Source organism: Geotrypetes seraphini, chromosome 3, assembly GCF_902459505.1.
Source record: "Geotrypetes seraphini chromosome 3, aGeoSer1.1, whole genome shotgun sequence".
In the NCBI taxonomy this organism is placed as follows: domain Eukaryota; kingdom Metazoa; phylum Chordata; class Amphibia; order Gymnophiona; family Dermophiidae; genus Geotrypetes; species Geotrypetes seraphini.
The window spans coordinates 27,078,403-27,098,895 of record NC_047086.1 but is presented as its reverse complement, the minus strand read 5'-3'; the positions used below and the strand labels follow the sequence as shown (position 1 = coordinate 27,098,895).

General features: G+C 46.7%; 1 long non-coding RNA gene across 1 annotated transcript in view; it reads right to left on the bottom strand.

Moving 5' to 3' along the window:
* LOC117356320 overlaps nucleotides 1-14,751 on the bottom strand; it is a 57,070-nt gene extending 42,319 nt beyond the window's left edge. Inside the window, exons 1-2 of the long non-coding RNA XR_004538617.1 lie at nucleotides 14,551-14,751; nucleotides 8,124-8,293 (exon numbers count right to left, since the gene is read on the bottom strand). This is a non-coding gene — a long non-coding RNA (uncharacterized LOC117356320). The remainder of the gene's footprint in view (nucleotides 1-8,123; nucleotides 8,294-14,550) is intronic.
* Between the last annotated feature and the right edge of the window lie 5,742 nt (nucleotides 14,752-20,493).

Here is a 20,493-nt window from a genome sequence, read left to right as displayed (position 1 = left end):
AAATGTTCCAAATAATTCAACAGTTGATTGTCTACTAAACCTTCCATAATTTTTATAAAAAAATCGGAATTGACGAAATCGGCCTATAATTAGCCACCTTAGAATCCTTAAGAATTGGAGTAATGATGATATGACCTCCAGATGGAGGAAAGATGCCACTATCGGGCAGATGAGTTATCCAGATAAACAGACGTAATTGAAATTGTATAGGCACTAGTTCCGTTGCTGCCGGGAAGCAGTATGATTTCACACACTTGCTAAAAGATTTCCTAAAATCATCCCAATCGGGATTAGCAAAAGTACCCCATTCTAGAATGACATTAACAAAAGTCAGCCAGTGAAGGTAACAGATCCTGTTTCTTACTTACAATCAATGAGCAAGATGTGAAACTACGTAAATGCTCTCACTATATCTGCTAACTTGTATGCAAAAACACAAAACAGGTAACAGAAGACAACTATGAAAAGCCAGTTGGAATTTAAATCTATGTGCAACTATTTTAAACAGATCAGGTTGAGAAATCTTTGAAATACAAATTTATGTAGTCTAAAGAAACCATGTTTAACATCTACATTTTTTGCACATAATTATGTAATACTAGTCATTAAGCCCGTTACATTAACAGGTGCTACAATATGTCTATCTGTCTTTCTTTCTTTCTGTCTCTCTCCCTGGCCCCCTTTGTCTGTCTGTGTTTCTTTCTTTCTGTCTCTCTCCCTGCCTGCTGTCTTTCATTATCGTGCACTGCCTGCCTGGCCCCCTTTTGCCTCCCCCCCAAAGCAAACCAAGATTGCTCCCTGGCCCCCTTTCCCCCCCCCTTCCCTGTACAGCAGCAGCATTCCCTCCTTCCCTGTGCAGCAGCATTCCCCCCTTCCCTGTGCACCCACCCCTTGCCTGCTCCCCCTGTTCCCTTCCTTTTCCCTCCCCCTGTCCATCAGCAATCCTTTCCTGCTCCCCCTATGCATACGCAAGGAATCTACTTGCTTCAAAGAAAAGCGCTGCACCGCGGTGTTGCTGGCCTCAGTGTCTTCTCTACACTGCGGCCAATCCTAGCGTAAACAGGAAGTTGTGAGAGGGCGGGCCGCAGTGGAGAGAAGATAGTGAGGCCAGTGGCAGCACAGCGCAGTGCTTTTCAGTTAAACGCTATGAGCAGGCGAGAGGGAGGAGGGGGAAAAATAGATGGTGGCAGGGGGGTTTGGAAGTCAGTGCGCGTGCGGCAAGCCGCCGCTCGGCATTTGGAGGTCAGGGCATGTGCGGCAAGCCGCCGCTCATGCCTGAAGATTTTAAAAGCGTTTCCAAGGCTGCGTGGGAGTTTAGGGGCATAGCAGCGGGCGTAGGGCTTCGGGTGGGGAAGATCTGGTCTGCTGATGCTGGCCTGCTCTCACTGGGTCCCCGCGCCGTCTAACGTGCCGTGCGTGAGGGCGCTGGTACTGTCGGATGGCTCGGCGTGGGCCCCATGCAGCAGGAGCTGAAAGCAGCGCTGGGGGCTTGTGAGAGGAGCCGCCGCTGCTGGCGGCCAAGGTAGGTGCTGGGAAGAAGGCTGGGGACTCGCGCATGCGCACTCCTGCCACCACAGACCTACAGATCATTGAAGCACGCAAATAGGAGTGCGCATGCGCGGCTAGAGTTTTATTGTATAGGATAACAGAATGCAGTTGTATCCTACCCCGCCTGTCTGACCTTGACTCTTGGAATTGGCGGGGAGGGAGGTGTTGGGGGGTCTGAGGGTAGGGGTGCCTTTGTACCCTAGGAGAACATCAGAGTCCAATCCTCTTGAGGGGGTCCCTGTCTTGTATAATTTAAATTCTTGTCTGCCATTTTGCATTTGTTGGTGTCTGGTTTTTTTCTTGTTAATAAAAACAGATTTAAACATAACAGAACAAAGGCAATTTTGTCATTTGAGCTTTACATTTTTATGCCAGTGTGCATTATAGGAAAGGAAGTAGCTGAATAGTTGTGAAACAAAGGTCCTTATCTATAATAATAAAACGCTAAGCGCGCATGCACACTCGCCGCATGTTCCCTGATCCCTGATCTGTCGGGATGTGCCGGCAAGAGTGCGTATGCGCGCATATTACATCACAACAGCACCGCGCCGCCCCCTCACAACGCCAGCCACAACGGTCATGTCCATCAGCTGGCTCGGCGGTGGGTTGTAGACAGCACCGATCCTTAGGTCCCCCTCCCCCCCCCAGCCGTCAAGAGGAGTGTCGCAGGCGGCCCGGCTACTTCCCGCCCCACTCCAACACTCCCCCCCAGTTCAGCCGTAGACGAGATAAAAAACGCCTCCTTCTCTCCCCCCCCAACCCGGGCAGAGGCGCAGCCGACAGAGCCTAGTGGAAGGATGTAGAGAGAGACCGGGGGGGGGGGGGAGTTAACACAGCCGCGATGTAAAACGTACCCAGAGCCGAAACAGAAACAAAACACCGACGAAGGTAAGCAGGGTTCGGGCCGGGATACCCTGACACTCTTGCACCACTTTGAACGATGGGGAGGGGGGAGTCTTCTTAAAAAAAGAAAAAAAAGGTTTGTTGGAGGGACCGTCGATCCTCGGCCATCTCTGCCTCTTCGGATTTTTTTTGTTTTGTTTCGGCCCGCTCTTCCCTTTCTTTTGCCACTTTCACCCTTTTGCGAGGGATTCTTAAAAGAAGACAGACAGACAGACAGTGGAAGAAAGACAGGGGGCCAGGGAGAGAGACAGAAAGAAAGACAGACAGAAAGAAAGACAGACAGACAGAAAGACAGACAGGGGGAGAGAGATAGAAAGAAAGAAAGGCAGACAGGGGGAAGGAATAGCGACAGAAAGAAAGATAGACAGGGGGCCATGGAAAGAAACAGAAAGAAAGACAGACAGAAAGAAAGAAAGGGGGCAGAGAGAGAGACATAAAGGAAGAAAGAAAGAAATGCCTAAGACTACACATCTATTCTAGCACCCGTTAATGTAACAGGCTAAAAAAACTAGTACACAATAAAATGTGGATAATTTAAATACATAAATTTCCCATTCACAAAAGAAAGCTTGTTATGACATCCCGATTCTGCAGAAGAGATCTTTTAAATAGAGGTAAAAAAATTAATAAATTCAACCATATCTAAGAAACTAGAGCTGAGGCGGTTTTATCCAATGCAATTTCCTGCATCAACACCCCAAATAACCCCAGGAAGAAGTCAAAAAACCCAAGGCACACACCCTCAAATTTTTTTTGTTGGCCAATGTTATTAGGATAAATTCACGATACTGAAAACTATAAACCTAATAATGGCTAAGGGCCTCTTCTATCAAACTGTGATAGCAATTTTTAGCATGGGGAGCTGCACTGAATGGCCCGCGCTGCTCCCGACGCAGTATGATGGAAGAGGCCTTAAATGTATTTACTCAGGTTTCACAGTAATTGTACTTTCAGATGCAAGGAAAGGAAAGAGACAGGTAGAGGGCCAAATTCTATAAATGGTGTCCCATTTGTAGGTGGCAGCAGGCATCCTACCGCAGTCTAACCAGCCAATAAGGATGCAGATTAAAAACAACACCCTGAGGCAGGCTGCCTACACTATAGGTGTCTGTCGCTGTTGAGAGAGACACGTAGGGATGCTTAAGCTCGCCCAAGGCATGAGCATGGTTTCAACCCGAAGTGGCCTTGGCCGAGCTTAAGCGGCCCTAGGCATCTCCCTAGGGCCACGATAGGCGCCTGAAATATAGGCCATTGAAATACTGGCCTACATTTCAATTAGACACGGACTGCTAAACTGATCGCGGCAAGAAAATCTCTGCCACGATCCGGTTGGGTGGGGGACCCTGGAAAGGGGGTAGTGGTCACCGGGTGGCCAGGGGATGCTTGGGAGGGGTGGGGCAGAAGGAATTGGGCATTCCTCCTGCCAAGGGATGTTTCGGCGGGGGGGGGATGATGCTTTAGGGAGGGCAGCGGCAGGAGGAATTCAGCACTCCTGCTGCAGTGGACTGGCAGGGGAGGGGTAGGGTTGGGCAGTGGCGTACCTAGGGTATGTGGCACCTGGGGCCCATCATTTTTTGACACCCCCCCCATGTAAAAAAATATTTTTTGTAATGACCATGAAACGGAATAAATGGTCAGAATAGAAACAGGCAGTGAAAATTTTCTTGTATTCCAAACACAACATAACATAAATTATGTCTGAATTGTCATGACATCAGAAGTACATATGGAGTAGTTACAGGTGATGCTTGGGACAGTTCTGATTGTGTTAGTTCGATTTTATGTGTTTTTTGAATAGAAGGGTTTTTATTTCTTTTTGAAGGTTTTGCAGTCTGTGGTCGATGTCAATTGGTTGTAGAGTTGGGGATCGAGTGTTGCAGCTTGAATGGCTAGGAAGTTGTCGAACAGTTTTTTTCTTTTGACGTTTTTGGTTGGAGGGTGTGTGAATGGTGCGTGAGTTCTCCTATGTCTGTTTGAAGTGGATTGAAATATTTAGCTGAAGAAATTAGTTACCCCCTCATCCCACACACATTAATTCTCTTCCATTTTTGTTCCCATTATAAAAAACACTGATAAGTTCCCAGAAAAAAAATACATTAAAATAAGAAGTGAAAACAAAGGCCCCTACAGATGAGAACATAACATAAGAATAGCCTAACTGGGTCAGACCAATGGTCCATCATGCCCAGTAGCCCATTCTCATGGTAGCCAATCCAGGACACTAATACCTGGTCAAAACCCAAAGAGTAGCAACATTCCATGCTACCGATCCAGGGCAAGCAGACACTTCCCCCATGTCTTAATAACAGATTATGGACTTTTCCTCCAGGAATTTGTCCAAATCTTTCTTAAAACCAGCTACACTATCTGCTTTTACCATAACTTCTGGCCACTTCATTTTTAAGTTTAGATCTTTCCTTTGAAACAGAGACCTTGCTAGATGTCAAATACAGCACAAGGTAACTTCACATGGACTTAGCTGTGCAGGAAATGTGAATCTCCTCATACACCCACCATATAGTGCAAAAATGTGCAAAGGTCTGTTTTTTTCTTTCGATCACTACATAGCCTAATGCCACACAAGCAGCGCTGTTACAAACATATTCTGTAGGTCAATGCTAAGGATAACAAAGTTTCCTTCCTTGGACCAGAAGGAGATACTGATAAACCACTGGAAGAGATCTCAAAACAACACCCAAAGACCCACTCAGTGTGTGAACCAGTTGAGTGGAATGGACTAACTGGGGGGTGGAAATGGGCCCGGAGTTTGCTCAGCAGAATTTCCCAGACCACCTCTTCCTCTCAACACATTGACACGCTGCCACCATCACCACTAGGAACACCTCACTGGGTAGGCCAGCTATGCCATAAACTTTATAAAACACATTATTATATTTTCTTATAAAGCACATATTTTAACTGAACTCTGACATCCTCAGCCTTTCCATTCACAAAAAAAGAAAGAAGAAAAGTTCCCATTTCCTGCTGTCTCATGTCCATGGCCTATACAATATTTTTTTTCTGCAGACCCTTCAAAAGTCTGACCAAATCCTCGTTTCACTTGCATTATAAAGTACTGAGGATGCCATCTCTCCCCAATCCCAGGTCCTAAAGTCTAAGACAGTAGCGCAAACTAATGCTGCCAGATTCAGGAAAAAAAATTTCGATTCGATTCAGCCTATTGAATTGGTTTTTCAATTCGATTTTCCTGCCCAGTTGGGTGATTTTTTTCAAAACTCCTGGTGGGTTTTATAGCTTTTTCACCCCCTTTGGCTTCTCCTAACCACACTGGCGCTGTGGTGTAAATAAAATAAAGAAACAAAAAGGACTTTTCCTCTCTCTGTTAAATCCTAGCTCACGCTTGCAGTCCAACACCAGCTCTGGCAGGATACACATTTCAAATCTGACATATTATAATCACAAAACAGAAAATAAAATTAATTTTTCTACCTTTTGTTGTCTGGTTATATTTCAAATCTTGTTGGTCCAAGGCTCTGGTTTTCTTCTGGTAACTTGCTTGCCAGGGTCTCCTTCTTTCTGCATGCTAACCATCCATCTGCCAACTCTGTCCTCCCTTTCCATTTCCCTTCCCTTCCCAGGAAGTCTGGTATCTTTCCTTTTTTTCATCTCCCTCCACAGATCCACCTTTTCTTAACTACCCTTTCATCCGGCATCTCTCCCTCCTTCCCCACCACCCCAAAGTCCACCATCTCTCCCTTTCTTTTCCTAATTACCCTCCTATCCAATATCTCTATCCCTCCTCCACACCATCCCTTGTGTCCAATTTCTCTCCCTTTCTGTTCCTTCCCTCCCTAAATCCCATGGTCCATCATCTCTCTCCCTCTCCTCTATTTTCAGACCCATTATTTCTTCCCCCCCCAAAGTTTGGCATATGCATGTCTCTTTGAATACCCCCTTCCCTCCGTGTACTTCTAAACCAGGGTCCCCCCCAAAGGCCTGTCCCCCCTTAAAGGTCTGCCTGAACCCCCTTGAAGGCCTGTCCCACCCCCTTGTAGGCCTGTCCCCCCCCCTTGGAGGCCTGTCCCCCCTTGAAGGCCTGCACCCCCCTTGAAGGCCTGCACCCCCCTTGAAGGCCTGTCCCACCCCCTTGTAGCTTGTCCCCCCCCCTTGTAGGCCTGTCACCCCTTGAAGGTCTGCACCCCCCCAAAGGCCTGCACCCCCCCAAAGGCCTGCACCCCCCTTGAAGGTCTGCACACCCCCGAAGGCCTGTCCCCCCCTTGAAGGCCTGTCCCCCCTTTGTAGGCCTGTCCCCCCCTTGAAGGCCTGCCTGCCTTTCCCCCCTTGAAGGCCTGTCCCCCCCTTGAAGGTCTACACCCCCCCAAAGGCCTACACCCCCCCCGAAGGCCTGCACCCCCCCCGAAGGCCTGCACCCCCCGAAGGCCTGTCCCACCCCCTTGTAGGCCTGTCCCACCCCTCCCTTGAAGGCCTGCACCCCTTAAAGGTCTGCACCCCCCCGAAAGCCTGTCTGCCTGCTTGTCACCCCCCTCCCCCTTGAAAGCCTGCCTGCTTGCCCGCCCACCCCACCCTGAAGGCCTGATGCCCCAACCCACCCCGAAGGACCGCTCGCCCCCCTGGCCTCCCCGCACCACCTATGAAGCAGCCGCAGCAGGATCGCGACGTCAGCGATCCCTGCGCTGCTTATGCGCTGCTTCCTGCGCCGCGGTCCCGCCCCTCCTCTAACGTCAGAGGAGTGGCGGGACCGCGGCGCAGGAAGCAGCGCCCAAGCAGCTCAGGGATCGCTGACGTCTCGATCCTGCTGCGGGCTGCTTCACAGGTGGTGCAGGAAGGTCAGTGGGGCGAGTGGTCCTTCAGGGGTGGGGGGGGACTGAACGGCAAGGCCGGGAGCACCCCCTCAGGGATGGCATCCGGGGCGCACTGCCCCCCCCGCATCCCCTTGGTACGCCACTGGGGTTGGGGGTTCTGGCAGGAGGGAGTGGGCATCCCTCTTTCCGGAAAACTATTGGGGAAGGGTTCAGGGGTTCCCTGCTGCTGAGCTGATCGTGGCAGGGAGATTCCCTTGCCGCGATCAGCTCAGCTGCAACGCGATTCTCTAAACGACGCCTGTGACATGGACGCCGGTTAGAGAATCGGGGTGGTTAGTCGGGGTTATGCGTCTGTCTGTTAGAACAGAAGTGATTCTCAAAAACTGCTTAGGTGGCTGCTGAGACCAGGCGTCCTATACAGAATCAGGCCCAGAGTGTGTAGTAAAATGTGCCCAGATTTCTTCATACTAGTGGGGATGCATAGATTTTCTTGCTTGCCTCTCGTTAAAGCAGTGATCAGGGTCAGTGCACTGGCCTTGAGACTCTGAGAAGTGACAGAAGCGTCTCAAAGGGGGAGTGAGAGTGATTTAGGATTTCTGCAACCTAGAAATCCTGCTAAATATGCCATGAACCATTACCTATAGTAAAATAGCACAGAGGGAATATTTTGAAGTACAGCATGAGAAAAAAAAAAAAGTGAGACAGCAAGCTGCAGAAAAATTGATAAGTACTCTGTGAAAATGATTAAGACCAAATAAGCAAATGCTTTGCAAAAGGAAACTCATTTTTCTGGTTTCTCATTTTAGCGAATGCCATCTGCGATTTGAAAATCATCCCGTTAATCACAACCTTTGAAAAGGATACGGATTGCATAACACTAGTTCTTACCGTCATAAATTATTTTGTGAGGGCTCCCGGTAAAGCCACTAAATGTTCATTAACTGTAATGTCTGTTCTCTTACATTTCTAGTTCTTATTAGGCGTCCGCAGATGATTCACGTTGGCAAGTCAGGCCGTACACTTCAGCCTCGGCAGTGCTGTCTTCTCTACAACGTGCCCTAAAAAAAAAAAAAGATTGTTTATACCATGCAAATTATTTTGGCCAAGCCCTATGCAAAAACATATACCCTATTTCCCCATGTATAGGCCGCAGAAAATTCTGATTTAGGTTTTAAAACGGATAAGCCGCCCCATGTTACTAGCCGCGGCTTAGCTAAACTTTTTAAAACCTATAACGGCCTATACAATGGGGCAGCTAGGGTGGCCTATACATCCCTCCCCCCTCCTCCTGGTAAATAATAATAATAATAATAATTTTATTTCTTATATACCGCCAAAGCCGTATTAGTTTGATGCGGTGTACAACAAAGAAGAGGTACAATCAACGAATACAGATACAATCAGCGAATACAGATAAAAAATGTAGGAAGCAGGAGACCAGTACAATAAAAGGGCCATGAGAAGGTGGGCAGGAAAACAGGGGTAAGGCAAAAGAGAGATCTTGGGAGGTAAGGGTCAGGCAGGAGGTCTTAGGTTACAAATCGGTTAAATAGCCGGCTGCCTCTTGCCTTGTCACGGCCAGCGGTGCAGGGCAGGAGCATTCTTTTCAGTGTCCAGCCGGCACCGCGCTGCTTCCTCAATGCCTCAAGCATTGAGGAAGCCTAACTCAGTCCACACTCAAACTCTGCACCGAATTTGCCTCTAACCATGCCGATTTGCCGGTAGGCTCCTTGCTGTAGATGCCTACCTTGAGGTGGCAGGCGTCTACCAGCAAATTAATTTTTGTAAATCATTTTTTACTTGGTTTTTTTAATGGTGCTTTCAATTATCAACGCTGATTAGCCAATTAAATTAAGTTAGGCACCTAGATCAGCTAGGCACAGCCATCTAGGCACCTAACTGCAGGTGTCCCTTATAGAATCAGGGCCCAAGAGTCACTTGCCCCAGCCCATATTAAAATATAATTCAGGGATGTAGGAAGTCAGGCCTCAACCAAGGCAGGGGTTTAGGATGCCCCTAATGAATATGCATGAGATAATATCCATGCAGCTCGCTCTCTCTCTCCATTGTATGCAAATCTATTTCATACATATTCATTAGATATATTATGAAAACCTGACCTCTCTGCAGCACGAGGACTGAACTCCTGCATCCCTGAACTATTTTAACCCTTTTTTAAGGATTGGCATTAGTTGTGGCACTCACCGAAGGTATACAACAAAATCTTCACTTTCTCTCAGTACATGCCATCTCACCTTCAGAGTCAGGGGATTTCCCTTCAATGCCAAAATGTTATCTTTTCATGCTTTGAGAGAACACACAGCAAATCTTATGAGTTGCTCCAATGAAATGTTTATTGAAGACTTGTGCAAAGCATAGATTACTCTGAGAAAGTCCTTCTTTCCAATAGTGTATAGTGTTGCTTAAACATTATTTTCATATAATAATACACTACACAGCTCATTGACCTGGGTCTGTGATCCTTTTATAATTTGTGTATATTTCTAACCTGCACAAATGAGGATAATTTTCAAACAGATATTTTACCTAGGTAAATCATCTTGAAAATTTCCCTCAAGAAGTATAGCTTTTGTTCTTTCCAGGAGACCATGTTGTGACTTGCCATCATGTGTCAGGGCCTTCAAAGAATTTAGTGATCCACACCTCTGCCACCACATCAACTGATTATTCTTTTTTTCTGGAAAAGTTTTTTTTTAATTATCATTTATTTATTGCTTTTAAAATTTTTTCCAAGAAACCTCTTGTAAAGAATATTGAAAATAAGAGAAATAACATATTTTAAACAAGACAGAATCTCAATTAGGACATGTCCAGGGGTCCGGATGGCTTTTCAAAACCCAGCACTTTGTCCAGGTTTTGAAAGGCTTCCTCGAAATCGGGTCGGGCAGGGGGGCAACCGCCACGTGATCATGTCATGTGCACATGATGTCATCGTGTCGCATCCATGCATGCGCGGATACCCTCCTGCCTGATGAGAGTGTGTGTGGGGGGGAGCTAGGGCAGGATTGGGGGCAGGACTGAGGCATAACGGAGTGGGGATGCGTGGAACTGGGCGGGTCTAGGGGGGTCTGGATTTTACTAAAGTAAAATCTGGTACCCCTACCTATTACATCACTCTGTGCAGACACTTACGTAGGCGCAGGGACTCCAGAATGTTCCTCTTTAGAGGATGCATGGCTACGGTTGAGGCCTCTGCTGCAGGAAGACCCCCAGAGATGTCCAGATTGTGGTTGATGAAGTGTTTTCATTTGAAACAACACATGAGTCCACTTAAATGAACAAGGCCGTGAACTCTGTCCTTAGGATATTCTTGCCTCTGCCTACTGGAAAAGAATCTGCTGTTTTCTGTAGCTCTGTTCTGCTGTTGTGTTTCTGTTAGAGTCTCTAGACAGATAAAGGTGTTCTTCTCCATTAATACTTTAGTGTTGTCTAGACTACCTAAGCAATTATCGTTGGAAAGTGTAGCTTCTGTGAAAGAACAGCCATTGTGACTTGAATGGATATGGGAGAATAGTTCCTCCTTTTTTTAAATGTCTGTGCCAGATTTCTGTGATTCTTTCTTTTTAAACAATAAAGTGAAATTCGGTTGATGTTTCTGCCGGAAGCTCAGCTACAATTCAAAATCTCATCCTGCAGTCGGCTCGCGTTTGTAGAAACGCGGAGGACCAAGCCACCATCTCCTCAGAAAACTTTCATGGATTCACTAGCACTTCTCTGATTGCCCAAAAGGGAACCTATTAAACCAGTGAAGACACTGGATAGAACGGTGTCAGGTCAAAAGCGCGCTGGGACAAAGGCGCGCCCAGACAATTGAGCACAGCGCGGAGGCGCGCGCCGCTCAAAATTACTGTTTTTAGGGCTCCAACGGGGGGGCATGGGGGGGGCGTGGGGGGACCCCCCCACTTTACTTAATAGACATCGCGCTGCCTTGTGGGGGCGTTGTGGGGGGTGTGGGGGTTGTAACCCCCACATTTTACTGAAAACTTAACTTTTTCCCTGTTTTTAGGGAAAAAAGTTAAGTTTACAGTAAAATGTGGAGGTTTACAACCCCCCAAACCCCCCATAACGCCGGCGCGATGTCTATTAAGTAAAGTGGGGGGGGGGTTCCCCAACAAAACCCCCCCGTCAGAGCCCCTACAAACTGTAATTTTCTTCGGCGTGAGCCTCCATCTTGCACTCAGTTGTCGGCGCACGCCTTTGTCTTTCGCGCCATTGTCTATGAACTGGATAGAACACGCTAAGGAAGGATTTCTGCCAGCACTGATTGTATTAAATCATGTCAGGACACACCGCAAGCTGCTAAAAACGCTATCGCAGCTTGGTAAAAGGAGCCCCAAATCAAGTTCAAGTTTCAAGTTTTATTAATACATTTGATAAATCGCCTATTAAAATTACTAAGCGATGTACAAAATCCAATAAAGAATAATAAAAAGAGGCTAACATTTAACAAAATGGTTACATAGTATACAAACATGAGTCGGGAGGAAAAAAGTTAAAAGTTACAATCTTAAATTTTTGGTAGAAAAACAAAGGAAAAAACAAAAGGCAAGGGGTAACTAATCTCTTAAATCCTTAAATCTCTTAAAGGTTCTGTTTTTACCACTAAGAGAGGGAAATGCAAGTTTTCATTTTATCATAGTGAATTTTAGTTTCTTTGCCATTCACCAGTCTCACACCACCCTCGGATCGTAGCCTACGATTAGGTTGGTAGACTTCCCAGAGGTTCTGAGGTTGGCGGGTAGAATGTCGACTGCGCATGCTAGGCTCGGAGCATCGATGATATCGGTGTCAGGTCAAAAGCGCGCCGGGACAAAGGCGCGAGCAGACAACTGAGCGCAGCGCGGAGGCGCGCGCGCTGAAGAAAAAGACTGTTTTTAGGGGCTACGACAGGGGGTGTGTGGGGGGGAATCCCCCACTTTACTTAATACAGATTGCGCCGCGTTGTGGGGGCGTTGTGGGGGGTTTGTAACCCCCCACATTTTACTGGAAACTTAACTTTTTCACTGTTTTTAGGGAAAAAGTTACGTTTTCACTAAAATGGGGGGGTTACAACCCCCCAAACCCCCCACAACGCCCCCACAACGCGGCGCGATCTGTATTAAGTAAAGTGGGGGGGGCTCCCCAACAAAACCCCCCTTTTTATTCGGCGCACGCCTCCGTCTTGCGCTCAGTTGTCGGTGCGCGCCTTTGTCTTCCGCGTTACTGTCTATGAACCATGATATCTGTGGCTGCGATTTTGTGTGGGGAGGATGAATTTTAAGAAAATGCTGAAAACTCAATTATGTAACAATGCCTTCTTATGCTAAGGTATATCTCGGTTGGTGATCGCCTTTTAGAATTTTTCTGACAACAATGTATGATTTAAAGCTTGCTTGTATTTCTGAACTGATTGAATGTGTGCTCTATCCCTATCATAACAGGGACAATTAACGATGTTGTTTAGACATGTCTATGTTATTTGTGATAATCGGAGGGAGACAAGATTTTATGTATGTGATATGGAAACCGCATAGCTGTATGTGGTATATAAATTTTTAAATAAATAAATAATAATAAATGCTGGAGCAGAAGAATAGACCACCCAAGACTGGGAGACCCCATCCATGCTCTGCTCACGTATTTCTTTCTTTCTTGGGGTTTATTAACTGCCTTTTATAAGGAGCGATTCACCCGAGGCAATGTACAGCGAGTTTTAAAACCAGGTGCTTTTCCTATTTGTCTCAGAGGGCAGTGGCATAGCAAGGGTGGGAGGCGCCCATGGTGGGGGGGGGGGGCGTCCCTCCCCCGCTCCCCCACCTCACGCGTGCCCCCTTCTCTCGCCCCATCCCTCTATTGTTCACCGCCACGAGCAACGAGAACTTTACCGTGCTCCTCGCGACCCCGTCGTCTATCCCGCGGACGTCACTTCCTAGGCGTGGTACCCGGAAGTGATGTCAGCGGGAGAGAAGACGCAATCGCGAGGAGCAAGGTAAAGTTGTTGCTCGTGGCAACGGTAAACTAGAGGTACGGGGGAAGGCAAGGGGGGACGCGCACATGCTGAGGGGAGGAGTGGGAAGACGTGGGGGGGCTGAGATTTAGAGGGGTGCTGGTGCCTCCACCAACATGACACCTGAGGCAGACTGCCCCCCCTTAATATGCTGCTGTCAGTGGGTTTAAAAATGGGTGCAGAAAAATGGTACACCGTTGATAGCGTGCAGGACGTTGGCGCGCTGACAATCCCGCCATGACAAAAGCATGCCGCCGCTTCCACAGGTTTGAGGCCTTCTCGTTTGCATTTTAAGGGGGTGTGGGGGGAAGGAACCCCCCTACACTTACAACTCCTCGCGCTCCCGCTGGGAGGAGTTGGGGGAGGAACCCCCAGTACATTGAAAACTCCTGTTCTCCTTTTCATTTTCGCTCTTCGGGTTCCTCCCCCAACCCCCCTCCCCTCCAGCAGGAGTGCGAGGAGTTGTTAGTGTAGTGTGTGGGTTTCTCCTGTCACAAGCACCCCTCAGAGCGGAGTAGACTTGTAACAAAAACTATGCTCTGGCGTGTTCCCTACCACCAGGGATACCTTCAGGACTTTGTGCCCTAGGCAATCGCCTAGGCCTGGGAGCAAAGGGTAAGTATGGGCTTCCACCGCTCAACACAATACAAAGTCCAGTCAGCATTCTTTCAAAAACATGCTAATAGTTTTATTCTGTTCTTACTGGTCAAAAAGAATGAAACATACAGGTCACGCATGCAGCTCTCCACAGAATCCAGTTTTCAAACGTGAAGCAAAAATAAAGATTAAAGTTTCTCAAAAGAACAACTAAACTGATCTGTTTCACCTGAGCCTATATACACTGGCTCAGCACAGAGACCAGCTTGGCATTTCAGAAAGAAACCTGTTCTCTTGTAACAGGGTTCCAGACATGCAGGATATTTTTACAGCAAGCACATGGCTTCCTATTATATCTTAGAACAGCAGACAGTTCATATTCTCCTGAGCTTGTCACCAGACCGTTTTTGCTAAGGCTGCTGAGTGCCTGAGCTATGGTCTCAGTTAGGCAGCACAGCTGAGAGAGATTCTGTAATTGCTCTGCCCAGCCATGGCACACACAGGGAGGATTAGCATAACAGCATTCAAACAGTTTCATATAGTTTAGCTCAAACGTTCTATGGTCACAATAGTAAGTCTTTCAGGTAAGTATTCTCAGAAAACCTACAGTTTAGCTTCCTTATCAAAGGAGCAGAACCCACAAAGCACTCCCTGCTCATAGAATGAGAAAACAAAAAAAACACCCCATTGGCTGTTTCTCCAGCTACTCACTTTTCAATTAATGTCTATGGGTTGTGTCTGACTCTCAGTAATGGAGCCAGCTTCCTGCACTTCCATTCCTTCCAACAGCTCTGGAAAATAACTGGTAGAAGTGGGCTTTCTTCTACCTCCTGCATGGGCCAATCTGGGACATCAGCCACTGCTTCCTTGTCCCAGGGCTCTCGCACTGCTCTGGGCTGCTGGAGCCTCGTCACTTTCTCCTCCCCCTGCTGTTTGCTTCAACCTGCTTTTAATCAGCCCACAGCCAATCCCCTTCAGCCTGTAGAGGGGGATGGGCTTTGGTGCTACTGCAGGCTTTCCTTGCTTGTTCTGCCTGGGTTTTCTAGGCTCAGCTAGTTTCTCTTTGCCTGCCTTAGCTGACTTATAGACAGGATGCCAATTAGTGCTGCCCGATTCACGATTCGAATCGGTTCACCGATTCACTTTGGGTGAATTGAATCGAATTGAATCAAAAATTTTTTTTTCCTGAATCGGGCAGCACTAATGCCAGTGTTGCAAATCTGCCTGCTCTTGATCCGGATCACCACTGCTCAAATCATATGGGCAAAGGAAGTCAGTCTCAAATCAGTCACCAGAATTAATCTGGTCAGCTCTTCTGCACAGGATCCTATTAGGGGCAAAACTAGTGCTAGTGCTAGATTTGTTACATTCCCCCACCCTTAAAGGCTGACCCTCACTTGTACCCTGAGGAGTCCCCATGTTCTCTGGAATACATAACAAACAAAATAAATTTAATGGCGTTTCCTATTTTTATTTCTTTTATCAGAAGGGCCCAGGCTAGGGCTTGGATCACAGAAGTCATCAGGCTACTGTAACACTGGGACTTTGCTTATCTCACAATCTCCTAAGCCCCCTGTGTACTCCAACCCCTCCAAACTAAATACCCTCTGGGCCAAGGCCGCTAGGGCCTCTGATATTTCTTCCATACCACCTCCTTTCTTTGTTCTAGTTGAGTCTGTAGATCACTCAATACATCTTCCACTCTGCTTAACTGGGATTTATACTGGCCTAACTGAGTTTCCAAGGCCTGACTTTGCTTTACCCATTTACTTGTTTCTCCCTCCTTGTCCTTCCATTTTCCTGCTAAGCCTTCCATAAGCTTTTTCAACTCCCTCTGATATTGCTGATTTCCTGTGATCTGCTCTCTCACCTGAGAAAGTTGTTTGGTCAAGTCTGCTAGAGCCTTATTAAAGGTCACTATATGTTGCTGATTTTGCTCCAGAACCTCCTGCTTCATCTCCATACTAAGAGCCTCTTTATCTTTTGTCAGAGCTCTTATTTTTTTCCTGTAACTTCTCCACCTCCTTCCTCCATTCGGCCCCCTCACTGCACTCCAACTAGGGCGTGCCTCCTGGAATAGGGAGGGCTGCCTGAGTAAGTGTTTCAAAACCTTGTTTTTGGACATTTTCCGTCACATCACTCCTAACTTGCGGAGGCATACTATCCTGATCACTTGGTCCCCCTTGGCTTCTGGAATGTGTGTTTCCTGAAGATCCAAAGCCTTTCCTACCTCTCTTAGTCTCAGGGAGGTGAACCCATCTCTCTAGTCTTGCTGCCCATATACGTTCACAAACCATCTGGGCTATGCAATCCCCAGGCTGTACCAGGGATGATACAGACCCATGATTCACCAATAGGACCGCTACATTTCCCCGAAAATCAGGGTCAATAACTCCTGTTGCTACATCTACTGCTTCCTTCCATGCTAAACCTGAGCGGGACGCAATCCTTAAATATGACCCTGGTGGAGGAGACACCTTTAAATTAGTGTTAACCAAAGCTCTTCCATTGGCGGGAATCTGTTGTTCCTGGGCAGCATAAAGATCATACCCTGCAGCACCCCCACCCCAATATGCTCATGTAGGGGCCTTTGCTCTTTCCGATAAGGGTACCCATCTAATTGTTGGCTGCCATTCTCTTTCACCATTTCTCGCCCACCAGTCCCTTGCTCTTCTGGCCCTCCTAGACCGGAACTGATTTCACCTAGACCATGTTCCCAACATCAACCTATCCATAGTCTGGATCTCTTTACCCCTCTTATATTCAGTAGGGACCCTATGGTCACCCTTAACCTTAGTTCGGAGCCAATCCTGACCTAAGATTAAGGAATGAGGTATATTCGGGCTACCTTCAGCTCAATCACTTCTTCCCCAACTGTCAAGCTCACCAGCTGACGGGAATACTCTCTCATATCGCCATGCACACACCAGACATTCACTCCATCCAATCCTTTATCACTGGACTTGGCACCCCTAACTTGATGCCACAGTTTTTGTGCCATCACACTTTGTTCTGCCCCCGTATCAATTAGAGCAGACAATGTCCTACCAGCTACCTGTACTTTTTGAAAATATTCTCCATGGGTACCTTTCTTCACCCCACAAGCTCTAGTAAAATCCCGTCTTTCTCTACAATCCCTGTCGATGACCTTTTCCCCCACACCTAAAACAATAGATGGGGGCAGGATTAAAGGGTTTCTTTATACGATTATACGGATTCTTGGGTGGCATATTAGTACCGCTATGAGCAGGAAGTGCAGTGTCCCTCCGAAACTGTGTCTGGGGGGTCTGTTAGTTGGGCCCATTTTCTCAGGGAGCCCCTGGGCATCTAAATAAGCTTCTGCCACAGTAAATGTCTGTGTCTGATCCTGGCATCCCTGTTTTTGGATCCACCCCTTTATGTTCTGGGGCATAGCTTCCAGGAACTGTTCCCTGATTACCTCAGCGAACATAGCTCGGGGGGTCTGCTAAGAAAAACTGTAACCACCCTTCTGCAGCTTTAGTTAGGCGTTGTAACAGCGCCGTAGGCTTTTCTTTCATTTTTAACTGGATAGTACGAAATGTTTGTCTATAGTACTCCCTTGTATATCCCAGATATGCGCTTTCACTGCAGGATAATTAGTGGCCTGATCTGCAGCACTAGTCTGAAAAGCCGCAAGGGTCTCTCCAGCTAAACATGGCAGAAGGTGTACAGCCCACTGCTCTGAAGGCCAACCTGCTGCAGTAGCAACTCTCTCAAATGAGTTTAAAAAGTCATCCAGAGCATCCTCCGGTGTTATCTTACTCAGATTCAACAAGTTCAGTGAATTTTGCCCTACCGTGGGTAGAGTACTACCAGTTCCCAGTGCCGGCATAGGTATTTGTCCACCAGTCGTAGGACTCAACGATTGCGACATTAGCTTAGACTGCTGATCCATGGCTCTCATATAGTCCATGACTAGTTTTGAGAACTTTTTTTAAGGTCCTCATTCAGCCGCTGTTGTTCTCCAGCAACCACTGCCAATGCCGATGGCTCCATCTTAGCTCTGTAGGGAAATCAAAAAAACACCAAATCCAAGTGCAATACCGGACACTCAGTAACTACCTTAACCAGACCCTCTGTCTAGAGCGCTTACCAGAGGCACTGATGAATCAGCGCCTGCGTGCCCTTCTTCTGAGACCTCCTGGTCTCCCTCTGGTTCCTTGCCAGCTCTGGACGACGGCCTCGTCTCCCGGCCTGCTCTCCGCATTCCCTGCAGCAGCTGTACTCAGGAAACTGGAACTGATATCCTTTCTCAGCGCTGTAGTGTTAAGCCGCTTCCCCTCAGATGAATTTGTAATCGGGTTCCGATGAACCAGCAAATGTTTCAATCCAATACAGGTAAGATGCAATAGAACATAAGAACATAAGCAATGCCTCTGCTGGGTCAGACCTGAGGTCCATCATGCCCAGCAGTCCGCTCACGCGGCGGCCCAACAGGTCCAGGACCTGTGCAGAAATCCTCTATTTATACCCTTCTATCCTCTTTTCCAGCAGGAAACTGTCCAATCCTTTCTTAAATCCCAGTACCGTACTCTGCCCTATTACATTCTCTGGAAGCGCATTCCAGGTGTCCACCACACGTTGGGTAAAGAAGAACTTCCTAGCATTCGTTTTGAATCTGTCCCCTTTCAACTTTTCCAGATGCCCTCTTGTTTTTTTATTTTTTGAAAGTGTGAAGAATCCGTCCCTCTCTACTCTCTCTATGCCCTTCATGATCTTGTAAGTCTCTATCATATCCCCTCTAAGTCTCCTCTTCTCCAGGGAAAAGAGACCCAGTTTCTCCAATCTCTCAGCATATGGAAGGTTTTCCATCCCTTTTATCAGACGTGTCGCTCTCCTCTGAACCCTCTCGAGTATCGCCATATCCTTCTTAAGGTACGGCGACCAATATTGGACGCAGTATTCCAGATGCGGGCGCACCATCGCCCGATACAACGGCAGGATAACTTCTTTCGTCCTGGTTGTAATACCCTTCTTGATTATACCTAGCATTCTATTCGCTCTCTTAGCGGCCGCTGCGCACTGTGCCGTCGGCTTCATTGTCATGTCCACCATTACCCCTAAGTCCCTTTCCTGGGTACTCTCATTCAATAACATCCCTCCCATCGTATAGTTGTACCTCAGGTTTCTGCTTCCCACATGCAGTACTTTACATTTCTCAACGTTGAACTTCATCTGCCATCTCGTCGCCCATTCCCCTAGTTTATTCAGGTCCCTTTGTAATTCTTCGCAGTCCTCTTTAGTCCGAGCTCCACTGAATAGTTTGGTGTCATCTGCAAATTTTATTATCTCACACGTCGTCCCTATTTCTAGATCATTTATGAATATATTAAATAGTAGTGGCCCGAGCACCGAGCCCTGCGGTAATCCAGTAAAGCAGTTCAAACATGAAACCAAAAAGAAGAAGAAAAAATTTTTTTTTCCCCACCTTTGCACTCCCAATCTTCACCCATGAAGAGGTACCAGATCCGCACTCCTGACACCAAACTTGTCACAAGCACCCCTCAGAGCGGAGTGGACTTACCTGAGAAATGGCAATTTTGCTATTCGTCCTCATTTTCAGTTGTTAAGGTAATGCTTGAACGCTAAAAAAAAAAAATGCCCAATATTGATCAGGTAATAAGCAAAGAGGAAACAGGTAATGTGTGTGTAGAATTATCGAAAAACAGAATTACAGGAAGATGCAGTCCAATAGTGAATGGATCAGAGAATGATGAATAATTGATAAAACTCCCAAAGATTCAGAGTGGGATGAGCACACGCATGAGGAGATCTAGCTTGTCATATGCACACATAATTTAGTTTTAAAATTAATTTTCTATCCCATTGTCCCCAAAAGAGCTCAGAACGGGTTACAGGTTAAACATATAGAATAGTTATTAAAAAATTTATATACCGCATAATAACTTTGCAGTTTACAAAATCACACGCATACATAATTCACCAATGCTAAACATGTTTCAACAAGGACAAACGGTATCATTATCAAAATCTTCTTTAAATTCATCCTACAAGATGGAAACACAAGATCCCATAAAATCATTCACAGGACAGGAAGGCGTGAACAGAGAATAGCATTAGCACGGGAAAGCATTGACAAATAATTGCGTGCCCATCATTTTCTTTAAGTTCAGTCTCCCGTCACGGAATCGCAGAATCCCAGGCAGCGCATTCCGGAGCTTGGCGCCAGCCGCAAACAGCATTGTTGCCCAAATCGTTACATGATTTACAGTTACGAGGTTACGATTTGCACTGGATTTACCATCATTTCAGTACAAGTTTTTATCCTAACTAGACACATACTAGGGGTCTAATACTAATATACATAATTCATTATATTTTATTCACTTGTATACTTTCATTTACATACAATTCCTCATACTTGTGCTCACCCTAAATTTGATATATTCACTACTGGACTGTATCTTCCTGTAATTCTACTTTTCAGTAATTCCACACACATCTTGGTCTAAAATTCTGAGTGGTGTAGAATGGTTAAAAGCGAATCAATTTTTTTTACTCTTTCAAAAATTACAAAGGCTAGGAGACACTCAATGAGGTTGTATGGAAATACTTTTAAAAAATAGGAGGAAATATTTTTTTCACTCAACAAAGAGCTAAAGCTTTGAAACT